The following is a 12,277-nucleotide window of genomic DNA, read 5'->3' on the forward strand; positions in this document are numbered from 1 at the left end:
TAGTGAACACCTGAAATGTGTCTAGTCTGAATTGAGATGTTCAATAAGTGTAAAATACACCCTAGGTCTTAAACACAATACAAAAAGTTGAGAATCTCATGATCATTTTTTTATATTGATTACATGCTGACGTGATAGTGTTTTGGATATATTGCACTAAGTGAAATGTCTTATTAAAATTTATCTCATCAGTTTCTTCTTACATTTTTCATGTGGCTACCAGAAAATATGAAGTTACAAATGTAGCTCACTTTTAGGGCTGGCATTACACTTACAGCGGACAGCCCAGGTCTAGAAGCCAGACATCACCATTCGATTGGTTGTTGCTTCCACCCTCCTTCTTCCCTTTCCTCACGCCTCCCTTCCTTCCACGCCTCCCTTCCTTGCTGAGCATCTTTTATGCTCAGGTTCTGTTCTAGGCTCTGGGTTCTTCCTAACCACTTCTAATTGAGTGGTGAATAAATTCATAGAGACAAATGATTATACTCTAGTACAATTATACTAGATAAGCTCTTTCTTAGGCTATCCATGGGGAGTCCTTTGGGGGACCGTTTGGTTCTGAGGAGCTGAGGAAGCTGGAGCTGACTTTCAGTTCAGCCTGTAGCCATCTGTGGGGAATGGCTGCCCCAAATTAAATAGTTCTCTACAATTATGGTTCTAATTACTCACTAATACTCCATGGGAACAATGATCCTTTCAGTCAAGTTAGGGGTGGGAGGAGAAGAGAAAAGGAACTTAAAAATTGGGATTTTACCGTATACAGAACACTTGCTCTGGGCTTCACATGTACCATCTTACTTTATCCTCTCCACAAACCTTCCGATTATGTATTATCTCTTTTTTTTTTTTTTTTTAATATATAGTGAAAACTTTTATATTTGGAATTAGCCAGCTGGACTCAGTTTAGATGATGCCAATTTTGTTGGCAACATCCAAAGCATCATAGTCAGGAGCCAGTGGAACATATGCCTTCTTCTCTCCATCAGGCCTGATCAGAGTATTGACCTTAGCCACGTCAATGTCATAGAGCTTCTTCACAGCCTGTTTAATTTGGTGCTTGTTGGCCTTGACGTCCACAATGAATACCAGTGTGTTGTTGTCTTCTATTTTCTTCATGGCTGACTCGGTGGTGAGGGGGAATTTGATGATGGCATAGTGGTCAAGTTTGTTTCTCCTAGGGGCGCTCTTCCGAGGGTATTTGGGCTGCCTCCTGAGCCGCAGTGTTTTGGGCCGCCGGAAGGGGGGCGACGTCCGGATCTTCTTTTTTTTGTGGCTGTGGACACCTTTCAACACTGCTTTCTTGGCCTTCAAAGCCTTTGCTTTGGCTTCAGCTTTAGGAGGAGCAGGGGCTTCCTTCTTCGCCTTCGGCACCATCTTCATGAAAAGGCTATGTATTATCTCTAATTACAGGTAAGGAAGCCGAAGCTTCCAGATATTCAGGAATTTGCATATTTCACCTTGGCCACCTGTCTTCAAAGAGGCACTGGATAATTCGGTGTGGCTGGCTCAATGCTAATCCTTCACCAAAGTGAAAAAGTAGCTGAAAGACTTGTCTTATTGATCAGGAACTAACAACATCAGACACAAAGGATATTTCATTGCTTTCACTTTTCACTTTTTTCCTTGATTATTTTTATTTTTTCTCACATTAAAAAATTATAGTTGACTTACAATCTCATGGCTTTTACTATCCATCATCAATTTATAGTTACTTTTGGTCCAGCATCCTTGTTTCTACAATTCTACCATTTGGTCCAGTGTCACTATCCAGACTTTCGTGGGTTCTGTCCTGTGTGTTACCATCTTTCCTGTGCAGTTAACTTCTGCTTTCCTCTCAGGGGTTTTTCATATATTACATCTCAGGTGACAGAATGCCTCTGTTAACAGAGAAGAGCTCTCAGAGGTCTTTACTTTTTCTCTTTAAGCTCCTATTTTCCTTTTTATCAGTGATACTATTTCCTTTCTCATTTTTTAGTTTGAATATCCTATTGCTACCAATGATGAATATTTCCTAAAAATACTAACATTGACCATGATTATAGCTATTGTGAATTAATGGAAATGATTCTTGGACTAGCACTGAATTAGTTGAGTCGAATTAGTTCCAAGAAATAAGTCTAGGACCTTTACCTCATATCTTCAAGAGCCCCCACCCCCCGCCTCCCCAACACAAATCGTCCCTCAGAAAGAGTCTAGGAGTAGAGTGTTTAGGACAAGAGCACTGGCCTGAAGCTCACGATCTGGAGTGTGGTTCTCTGGGTCTCTGTTATGCCATCCTCAGTGCTGGTTGCATCTTCAGGTTAATTAGCAAGACAGCTGCAACTATTCCAGGCAGCCATTAAAAAAAGACAACCCAAAGAGCCTTCCAGTGGCTCTTGATGGAGAACGTGTCTTAGCAGGCTTTTTCTTGCGTCTCCTTGGCCATCCCTGGGTTATTAGCCTGTACTGATCCACTCACCCCAAAAACAGTGGCATCACCCTTGGTGGGATTGACTTTGGTGGGAGTCACCTTCCTCCGAGGCACTTGGCTATGTTACACCTAAGCAAAATTATGGCTCTGTTAGGAAGGAAGAAAAGAGAATGGGTGTTTGGCAGGCAACAAAAGTACCCACTCCAGCAAAGTTAGCACAGATCAATATGGTACAGGTAGTTATTTTGGTGGACTGTGGTAACATACAGAAACATTAGAGTCAGTGACTAGATTTTCGGGGTAATTAAGAAGTCATAGACAGTATCCAGTAAAACACTCTGCAGGCATTGAAGTTTCATTGTCAAGAATACAGTTATATATAGGATTGCTGTGTTATTGTTCTGCTGATGAATCCAGGCCTCTGCAGGGGAAAACAGATGTTTAGAGCAAAGAGCTAGAAGAGAGAAGAAATGAATCCAAGTTCTGCTGCGTAATATTCAGGTGTTTCATCAACTTAGCTGCTTGAGTCTCTGGAGAGAAGGCAAGAGGCTCTGAGTCAGATGTTCACACATAAGTAGTAGGTCAAAAATAAATTAGCCTTTTGCTACATCACGCAGCCTGGGGTAGTGTTTAGTCACATCAGATTTCCTATTTATTCACATTAACAGTAGGCACTAACAGGATGAGTATAACATGTGGGACTGGATCCGTACCACACTCTCCCTTGGGGATAGTGGGAAGTTCTGCAAATTCTTGATTATTCACAGCAACGGATGAAAGCAAGAGCACAGCTAATCTAAACTGGCAGTCAAAAGGGTTTCTTTTTGGCACTATGACTTGCCTATGAATATGTGTGTTACCTGCTGTTTTGTTACTAAAAAATCTGGCTCCAGAATTAGCAATCTCTCCACTTCCTCCCTTCTGTCCTCCTGCTGCTCTTTGGACCTCTGTTTCACTCAGATGGAATCACCCCCAGGCCTCTGCTGGTCATTCCTAGAATGACCTTCCCTGCCTTGTTCACCTGGCAAATTCATACTCCTCTTTCTGGATTCAGATCAAGGCTTTGAAAGTTCTCTCCCGCTAACGATTCTCTGCCACCCGAGTGACTAAAGCGTTCTATTGTCTTCGGAATATCTCCAGGCTAAAAAGAAGCTCTTCATCACAAGGATGACACACTGTTCCCTTCGCCTGGGCCTGAGTTGGGGGGGAAGAGTGTCCGGGGATGTGGGATTTTCAGTGCCAAACCCACAAAAGTCCAGGGAACACTGGCACAATTTGGTAATCCTAGAAGATCAGCCACTTAAGTGTAACGAGGACAGAGAGGCAAGGTGGGCTGGGAGGCAAGAAGTAATAGGCGAGGGAGAGGGTGAAATGGTGACCAAGCTCTCACAAATCCCTTTCCCTCAGACTTCAAAATTCATCATGAGGTTCAGGCTTTGAAAAACTGAGTGAAAACAGTTTTGAGATGGAGACAATTAACAAGATGTTTATCTTTTCCGATTAAAACATGTGTATTAAAAGCTTTCAGTCTTACCAGGAAGCAGTACTATTGAATTGCCATGATCACTTCAGTTCAGTTCAGTTCAGTTCAGTCGCTCAGTCATGTCCAATTCTTTGAGACCCCGTGAACCACAGAACGCCAGGCCTCCCTGTCCATCACCAAGTCCTGGAGTCTACCCAAATCCATGTCCATTGAGTTGGTGATGCCATCCAACCATCTCATCCTCTGTCGTCCCCTTCTCCTCCTGCCCTCAATTTTCCCCAGCATCAGGGTCTTTTCAAATGAGTCAGCTCTTTGCATCAGGTGGCCAAAGTATTGGTCAAGCACTTACGAGGTGCTTAGTGAGAGCTCAATCTCCCAAACTGCCCTTGTAAGTTATTCCCCACTCATTCATTCATTTATCCCTTCAACAGTCATTCGCTGAGTGCCAGGCACCATGTGGGGGCCGTCAGTCTGGAAAAGGCAAGGCGGGGGCCCTGTCTCCACCAGGAGCCAACTCTCAACTCTTTCCTGTACCTCTTCTTATTTGTAGTTGATGGCTTTTCTATGCAGGGGGATCTTGGTGGGCTTCCAGAACCATCTTGAGAACGAAAGAGCAGAACCTTGGCAAGTTTGACTATAACTTGAGACTCAAGTTCTCTGAGTTGCCCAAGAAAGAGCATCACCAACTAAAGAGCTTGCCTGGTGGCTCAGTGGTACAGAATCCACTTGAGAGGCCAGAGACATGGGTTCAATCCCTGGGTCAAGAAGTCCCCCGAAGAAGGAAATGGAAACCCATTCCAATATTCTTGCCTGAAAAATCTCATGGACAGAGGAGTCAGATGAGCTACAGTCCATGGGGTCACAAGAGTCAGACATGACTTAGGACTCAACTACAGTTTATTCTCAGCTTAAATGCAATTGTGAGATGTAGAAGCAAATCATTTTTGGGTTAACTGTGTAGCTCCTGTCCTCATCACTTCCCTCCATCTATCCCCAGTGAACTATTCATAGCTCCCTGAACATGCTTGCTCCTCTGGCTTCTAGGCTTTCCTGTGGGCTGTTTAGTTTGCCTGACACCCTTCCCAAGATAACAGTTGCCTCAGCCCCCATGAAGTTTCATCTTCTTCACCTGTAGAAGAATATTGTGTAATAAATGTAATAAAGAATACTGTGTAATAATGCTGCATTATTATAAATGTATAGCATTTATTACACTGTATTGAAGTTATTTAGTTGAAGTTATTTATTGTTAGATGTCTTTGTCACTAGATTGTGAGTTTTCTGGAGGCAGGACTGTGCTCTGCTCATGACAAAGCAGGTGCCTAATAGACATTTGTTGAGTAATTGAAGGTGAGAATAAAATAACATTTTCTTAAAATGACAGTAAATGTATATTCCATGATCTTTGAGGTTGACTGACCAATTCTAGTTCAAGAATAATATTCAGAATATTTATTACTACTGAAGTAGGCTATCAGTTGGAATAGACCCTGGCTCAGTGGGGCTGGATTAAGGTGCTGGAGCCCCAGCTGTGCCGGAGGATGTTAACCTTTTAGTTGCTGGATCCTGAGGAGGTGGGGAGTCCCCCAGGGAGGAGCTTGATGTTGGGGGGTGGGTGGTGGGGCATGATGAAAAGATGTCTATCTACCAATTGATACTGAAGCATTTTAATATTTTAACAACTGTCATGGTAATCCAGGTGCATTTGGTCCACATTTCAGCCCAGGTCAGGTTCATTTTCTCATTAAAATGGATGCTGTAGAGTTTTTAGCAGGAGGAGAAAGGCTGCATTTTAAATCACCCTAGTTTCCCCTGGTGGGATGCTCTGTGTAATCTTATCAGATATGTTTATGCATAGGGAGGACTCTTTATTCAGTTTCCATGGCAAAGCAGAGAAGCATCGATTTTGTCCAGAATTCTCTCCATTAGAATGCCAGGCTGTGGGGCTTCACTGGGGTCCATGCTGGCCACCGTCCCTGACATTGGCGTTATTAAGCCCCATGCTTTGACAGAAGGTGTAACGGTTTGGGGAAGTTGGTTGTGGGGAAGTTGGTGGTGGGAATGTTGGCAGTCGGGCAGTATTGGGGGATGCTATGCTCTCCGGAGCTTTCCAAAAGATACCAACCTTCAAATTGGAGTTTTGAAACAGACAGACAACCCCCAAACTGATTTCTTTCAGAGCCTGAAAGTGCCAAAGTGTGAAATCATCAAAAATGAAGACACTTGGATATATTTGAAACCTCTTTGTGTTTCCAAAGACTTTAAAATTTGGCGTCACTTAATTTAGCCATAGGGAGATGGCTGGTATAATCATTGGGCCTGTTTTGCTCAAGCGCGGAATATAGAAAGGTGTTGAACTACAACTTGGAGCCCAATGAGTGCACATTTCAACAGCTTTGCCACGTTCCCCAGTGAAACGCTGATTTAAAAGAATTATACAAAGCCATACTTTCCAAACATAAGGGATTTGGGAAAGAGATAGAGTTCAGAAAGTGCAGCTTTGTGTAATTAAGCCTGTTTCCTACCCATTTTAATATATGCTTGGAAAATGCAGGAGTATTAGAAGCAGGGGAGAATGTAAGTAAGATCCGAGTTATGTACTGAAAGATCCTGGGGAATAGCTTCCAAGGTATAATAGGATGTAAGATGGTAAGAGATTGCATCAGCTCTGAGGACACCATCCCTGATTAAGAGCTCAAATCTAACGGCCAGGACACCTGAAGCAGCTGAATGAAAATAGAATCCCCCAAAGAATCTTTGAAAAGAAAATAGGACAGAAGCCCAGAGGCATATCTAGAAATTGCTAAAGGCACCAAGTAGAGAAAGATCACAAAGAATAAAAGAACATGGACTGGCAAAAGGAAGGAGGAGACCAGGAAGGGGCATCTCATTAAAATATAGTGTAAAAACTCTACTGTTTCCACTTCCTGTGACTTACGCAGGGGGACAGCCTTCTGTGCAGGCCCCAATTTATGCTCAAAGATGTTCATCACAATGTTATTTATTACAGCTCAAAGTGGAAATTGTCTTAAAGGTCAACAGTAAGAGGATGATCGAACGAAGGCTGGTGTGCCTATAGGGTATGTTGCAGCATGCAGCCATAAAAAGAATGTTCTTTTGAAAGTTTTTACTGAAGTGAAAATATCTATGGCATCTACATAGCTTAATTTCATCCATGTACACAAAGAAATTTGTTTTTTGGCTTCAGGTTAGTTCGTTGAAATAGTAATTTGTTTTTCTCCCTATAATTCCCCTCCCCCCCATTTTTAATAAGAAGGCAAATTTTGTCATTCTTGGCCTCGGAGATATGAGCAGTAAGCAGAAACAGTCCGAAGTAGATTACCTTTGAAAATATTATTTTTATAATCAGAAAATGGCATAAGTGTTATTTAAAAGCTACTACTAACAGCGCACTTTGAACACTGGGGAAAAATTATGCAACACCATTTGGCAAAACGGTGCGCGCAGCCTGCTCCAAAGCAGCTGCCTCAGCCGCTGCCCCTGAGTGGTCCTGGTCGCTTACTGCTGCCACGTTTTCAGAGGACAGGAAGGTTGCCTGAGGCTCCCGAGCCCCAGAGAAAGGATGAAGCTTCCCCATCCTCTCGCTGTGGAGGTCCTCTCAACTTCTATCAAGAGTGACTTTGATCTTGTGATAAACTATCATGGAAAAGAATAAAAAAGAATACATATGTTGTTGTTGTTCAGTTGCTCAAGTTGTGTCTGACTGTTTGCAACCCCATGGACTGCAGTATGCCAGGCTTCCCTGTCCTTCTTTATCTCCCCGGAGTTTGCTCAAGCTCAGATCCATTGAGTTGGTGGTGCCATCCAACCATCTCATCTTCTGTCACCCCCTTCTCAATCTTTCTGAGCATCAGGGTCTTTTCCAATGAGTTGGCTCTTCACATCAGGTGGCCAAAGTATTGGAGTTTCAGCTTTAGCATCAGTTCTTCAGCTTCCCTGGTGGCTCAGACTATAAAGAATCTGCCTGCAGTGCAGGAGACCTGGGTTTGATTTCTGGGTTGGGGAGATCCCCTGGAGAAGGGAATGACAACCCACTCCAGTATTCTTGCCTAAAGAATCCCTATGGACAGAGGAGCCTGTAGGATGTAGTCCATGGGGTTGCAAAGAGTTGGACATGACAGAGCAACTAACACACACACACACACACACACACACACACACATGTGTATAACTGAATCACTTTGCTGTATACCTGAAAGTAACACATATTGTAAATCAACTATACTTCAAGAAAGAAAATAAAAAAGAGCAACTTGGAGAGTTTACTATATGTACATATAATGTATTGGGAGAGCCAGCAGTGGTTAATGCTGGTACTATCCTTCTATTAACCACCACTTCCATAATAAGACCTTGCAGCAACTCCTGAATCATCCACATTAGCTCAGTACAAGTTTAGGGTGAAGTTCATTTCGTGTGGGCTTCCAGGTGGGGCTGGTGGTAAAGAACCCACCTGTTAATGCAGGAGATATAAGAGACTCGGGTTCGATCCCTGCGTTGGGAAGATCCCCTGGAGGAGGGCATGGCAACCCACTCCAGTATTCTTGCCTGGAGAATCCCATGGACAGAGGAGCCTGGTGGGCGACAGTCCATGGGGTCGTAAAGAGTTGGACATGACTGAAATGACTTAGCACGCTCACACGGTTTGTTGTAATCCAATTATTCCAACACGGGTAGTTCAGGTAGGGTCTGGGTCATGGAACTTAACTAGTATAGTGGTTTCCAAACTTTCTTTTCAACAGAGTGACAGTCCGTTCTTCAAGCCCAAGCTTATGTGAAGTTTACTAGGTCAAGGAAAAACAAGTTGAGTTGCTCTGGTAAAGCGGTGATGGAGAGCCTCCCCCATCTCCAGGTCAGTCTTACTTCTTCTCCTCTAAGTTACCACCTCTCCCCCATCCCCCAACCTGGGAGGACCCTCAGGACTCTTCAGTGCTCTGTGAGGACAATTAGAAAACCACAGAACCTCACTATTTTAATGAGAATGGGCTTTGTTCCAACCATAACAGAAAGAAGAGATTCTACAGCTTATGGATGGTCTAAGCTTATTACGGATTACTGTGGCTTGTGGGGAGATAGGGGAGAGAGAAGGAAAGGGATATCTCCCTTAACTGAAGAAGATTTGGCGATCCCTGGGCCCTTTCCCTCCCCTAAACCTCATCATTTATGCTTTTCTTTGGACTATGAAATCTGAGAGTGAGATACCACTTTATGGAATGCAACATAAAATTAAATGAAACCCACAGCTTTAATATATTCCAGGGTCAACTGTACATTTGAAATGTGAGAAAGACGAATGCTCTAACAATGTTGTGTCAGAAAGCCTTTGCATTTTAAGTTCATTTGGTATGACAAATTTCTTCACCTCCTCTCTTTCCCTAGTTAAGGTCAGATTTTTCAGGGATCTCTGAGCTCATTTACTAACTCTGTGGCTTCTTCGGTGTCCTGGTGATCAACCTTGCCTGGGATTCTGATGTAAACAGAATGGAGTCTGAATCCCGTCCCCCATGGAGTAGCTGCGTGCCAGAGAATGAGGCAGGTAAGCTGTACGAGCTCCGGTTTCTCTCCGGGAAGAGGAGAGGAAAAGCACCTATTTCAGAGGGCAGTTGTGAGGATTGAATGAGGTGATGCATTAAAATACCTATCATAGTACCTGGCACGTGGGAATCACCCAATAAATATTTATTATTATTGTGATTTTTGTTTGTGAGCCTCTAAGGCAGTAATTAAAAAAATATATCAGGACTGTCCATTAGAATCACTAGGAGTGCTCTAGTAAATTACTGATAGCCCAGACCAATTAAATCAAAGCTTTTGGGCCAGGGTCCAGGCACTGGTAATTCAAAAAATTATCTCAGTAATTGTAATGTTGACAACCACTGGGCTAAGTAAGATGTGCAGCTGTGGGTGAGACACCTGATGGTGGAAGAGAACAGATGTGGGAGCAGGAAGAAGGCTGTGGGGACCCACAGGGATGCTCGGCTCGTCCTCCTCTGACCCAGTGTGTGTGTGTGTGTGTGTGTGTGCACACGTGTGCACGCACATGTGTGTGGTAACCGAAGGAGGCCAAGGCTGACCGGGAGGAACTGATTTCAGAGAGACGCTTGGAGGGAATGGAACCAATCACCAGAACTTACGTGTTCATGGCATTTTCAAAATGCTTTCCCATAATTAACCTGTTCCGTCCTTTCAATAACCCTGAAGTACACAGGGCACAGGTTATGCCCAGTTAAAGAAAGGGGGATTGAGTTACAAAGAGTCAGGTCCTGTGATCTCAGTCCAACAATACCTGGCACAGTCGGGAGGAAATCAGTTTTGGATTTCGTGTCAATAACAAGCCTTCAGTTCAGTCCAGTTCAGTCGCTCAGTCATGTTTGACTCTGCGACTCCGTGAATCACAGCTCGCCAGGCCTCCCTGTCCATCACCAACTCCCGGAGTTCACTCAGACTCACGTCCATCGAGTCAATGATGGCAGGACTACTTTTGTGCCTGAGCTCCTGGAAGTTGAATCAAGTTTGTTAATGGGAGACAAATACATTACAGGTTGGAGTTCAAACTACTTGTGTTGAATATTCCAGGAAAAGCCGACCTGAGAATACATGATGTTCTCTCTCAGTGTCCAGTGTAACTTCTTAGAAGAACCTGTTCCAAAGTCAACTGTGGTCTGGAGAACAGATGCTTACACACATATGTACCCGCCCACTCCCCCCGGGACAATAACCCAGAATTGGATCCTGCTCTTAGGTCCTCTGTGGCCCACTACTTTTTGATACTCCAGCCCTCTTCATTAGTCCAGCATAAACTATCTAATTTCCCCATCCTTGGGGATCTGTTGCAACTTCAAATGCTGTAAGCAGATGATGGGTTTACAGGAATAGCCTAACCAGGCATTGCATCTTGATTTGTGGTCTTACAATTGGTTTTGGAGTTGATCTGGAATCAAAGAAGTGAAGGACCACAGAATCAGGATGTGGGTTGGTCTTAAAAATAAGGGTGGATGTTCATTTAGATACAGCCTTCTGGGAACTAGCTTATTTTGTACCATGAAAGAGACCATCAAGGTGTTTTTTTTTTTTTTTTTTTTTTTAATCTCCATTTTGTTTTTAATGAGACTTGGTTTAGTCATTTATTTGGAGACTTCAAGCTACACATGAAATCCCCCAGGACCTGAAGTTATAAAAGGAAAACTATTTTAAATTATGTTTCAGTCAATGCTGCTGAGAGAAATATTATCCAGGAAAACCTCTGTGCTCCATCCTTAGGGACTTTTTTCTCATGAGGATCTCAGAAACACAGAGAAATGTCAGGTTTATATCTTACACTTTGGGTTCTGATCAAGGTAACCATCATTACAGTTTTGATGAGCTGTCAGGAGAAAAGATTATCACACATGGATAAGCCAAAAAGAAGTGTGACTGTGGGGTAATGTCATCTTGCCTTCTTTCTGTTCCCCCAATATCACCTTCCTTCCTGCCATAGGACATTTGACAGACCCTTCCCTCTGGCTCACTTATCATCTCCTGGTTAGCTCCTAACCATCTGTTATGAGTTGAATTGTGTCCCCAGAATAGGTATGTTGAAGTTCTGGTCTCCAGTCCCTCAGAATGTGATCTCATTTGGCAATAGGGTCATTGCAGATGAACTAGTTAAGATGGGGTCTTACTGCAGTAGGGTGGGCCCTTGGTCCAATATGAAGGTGTCCATAAAAGAAGGTCTTGAGAGACACACAGGGAGAAACCCATGTGACAATAAAGGCAGATACTGATGCAGCTGCAAGTCAAGGTATCTCAAAGGTTGATGACCACCACCAGAAGCCAGGAAGAGTCTCAGAGGGATCGGGGCTCTGCTGACACCTTCATTTTGGAGTTCTGGTTTCCATAACTGTGATGTTTCCATAACTTCTGTCATTTTAAGGCACCTGATTTGTGGAGTTTTGTTATGGCAGCCATAGGAAACTAATACCATCCTGATCTGAGCTCAAACGTCACCCTGTGGAGAAGCCTTACAGATCCTTCCATGGCTTAGAGTATTCTCCTCCTTTACAGTCCGTTTTCCTTCAGAGCACTTATCCCAGTTGGCAATAACTACAAGCTTTACCTCTTCTCTTGGACTGTAAGAGCTTTGAGGGCAGGGATGATATTTCTAGGACTCAAAATTGCATTCCAAGCAACTACCATGAGCAGCCATGCTCTAAATATTTGTTTACCAAACCAAAGAATAATGAGTAAATTCTATTTAATTTCGTTTCTGACCTTTCAAAATCATCAGCAGGCTACCACTTTAAGAGTAGAAATTTTCTTGTGAAGTTCACTTTATCTGAGAGAAGGGAATGCTTTTTTTGAAGTTTGAAACTCACCCTTTTCAT

At 43.3% G+C, this 12,277-nt stretch overlaps 1 pseudogene across 1 annotated transcript; it reads right to left on the bottom strand.

The window, feature by feature from the left end:
* Positions 1-858: 858 nt before the first annotated feature.
* LOC113904396 lies at positions 859-1,386 on the bottom strand (annotated as a pseudogene). Its single transcript, XR_003514503.1, has one exon. The product of XR_003514503.1 is annotated as a 60S ribosomal protein L23a pseudogene (transcript).
* Positions 1,387-12,277: the final 10,891 nt, after the last annotated feature.

This window comes from Bos indicus x Bos taurus, chromosome 14 (genome assembly GCF_003369695.1).
Source record: "Bos indicus x Bos taurus breed Angus x Brahman F1 hybrid chromosome 14, Bos_hybrid_MaternalHap_v2.0, whole genome shotgun sequence".
In the NCBI taxonomy this organism is placed as follows: Eukaryota; Metazoa; Chordata; class Mammalia; order Artiodactyla; family Bovidae; genus Bos; species Bos indicus x Bos taurus.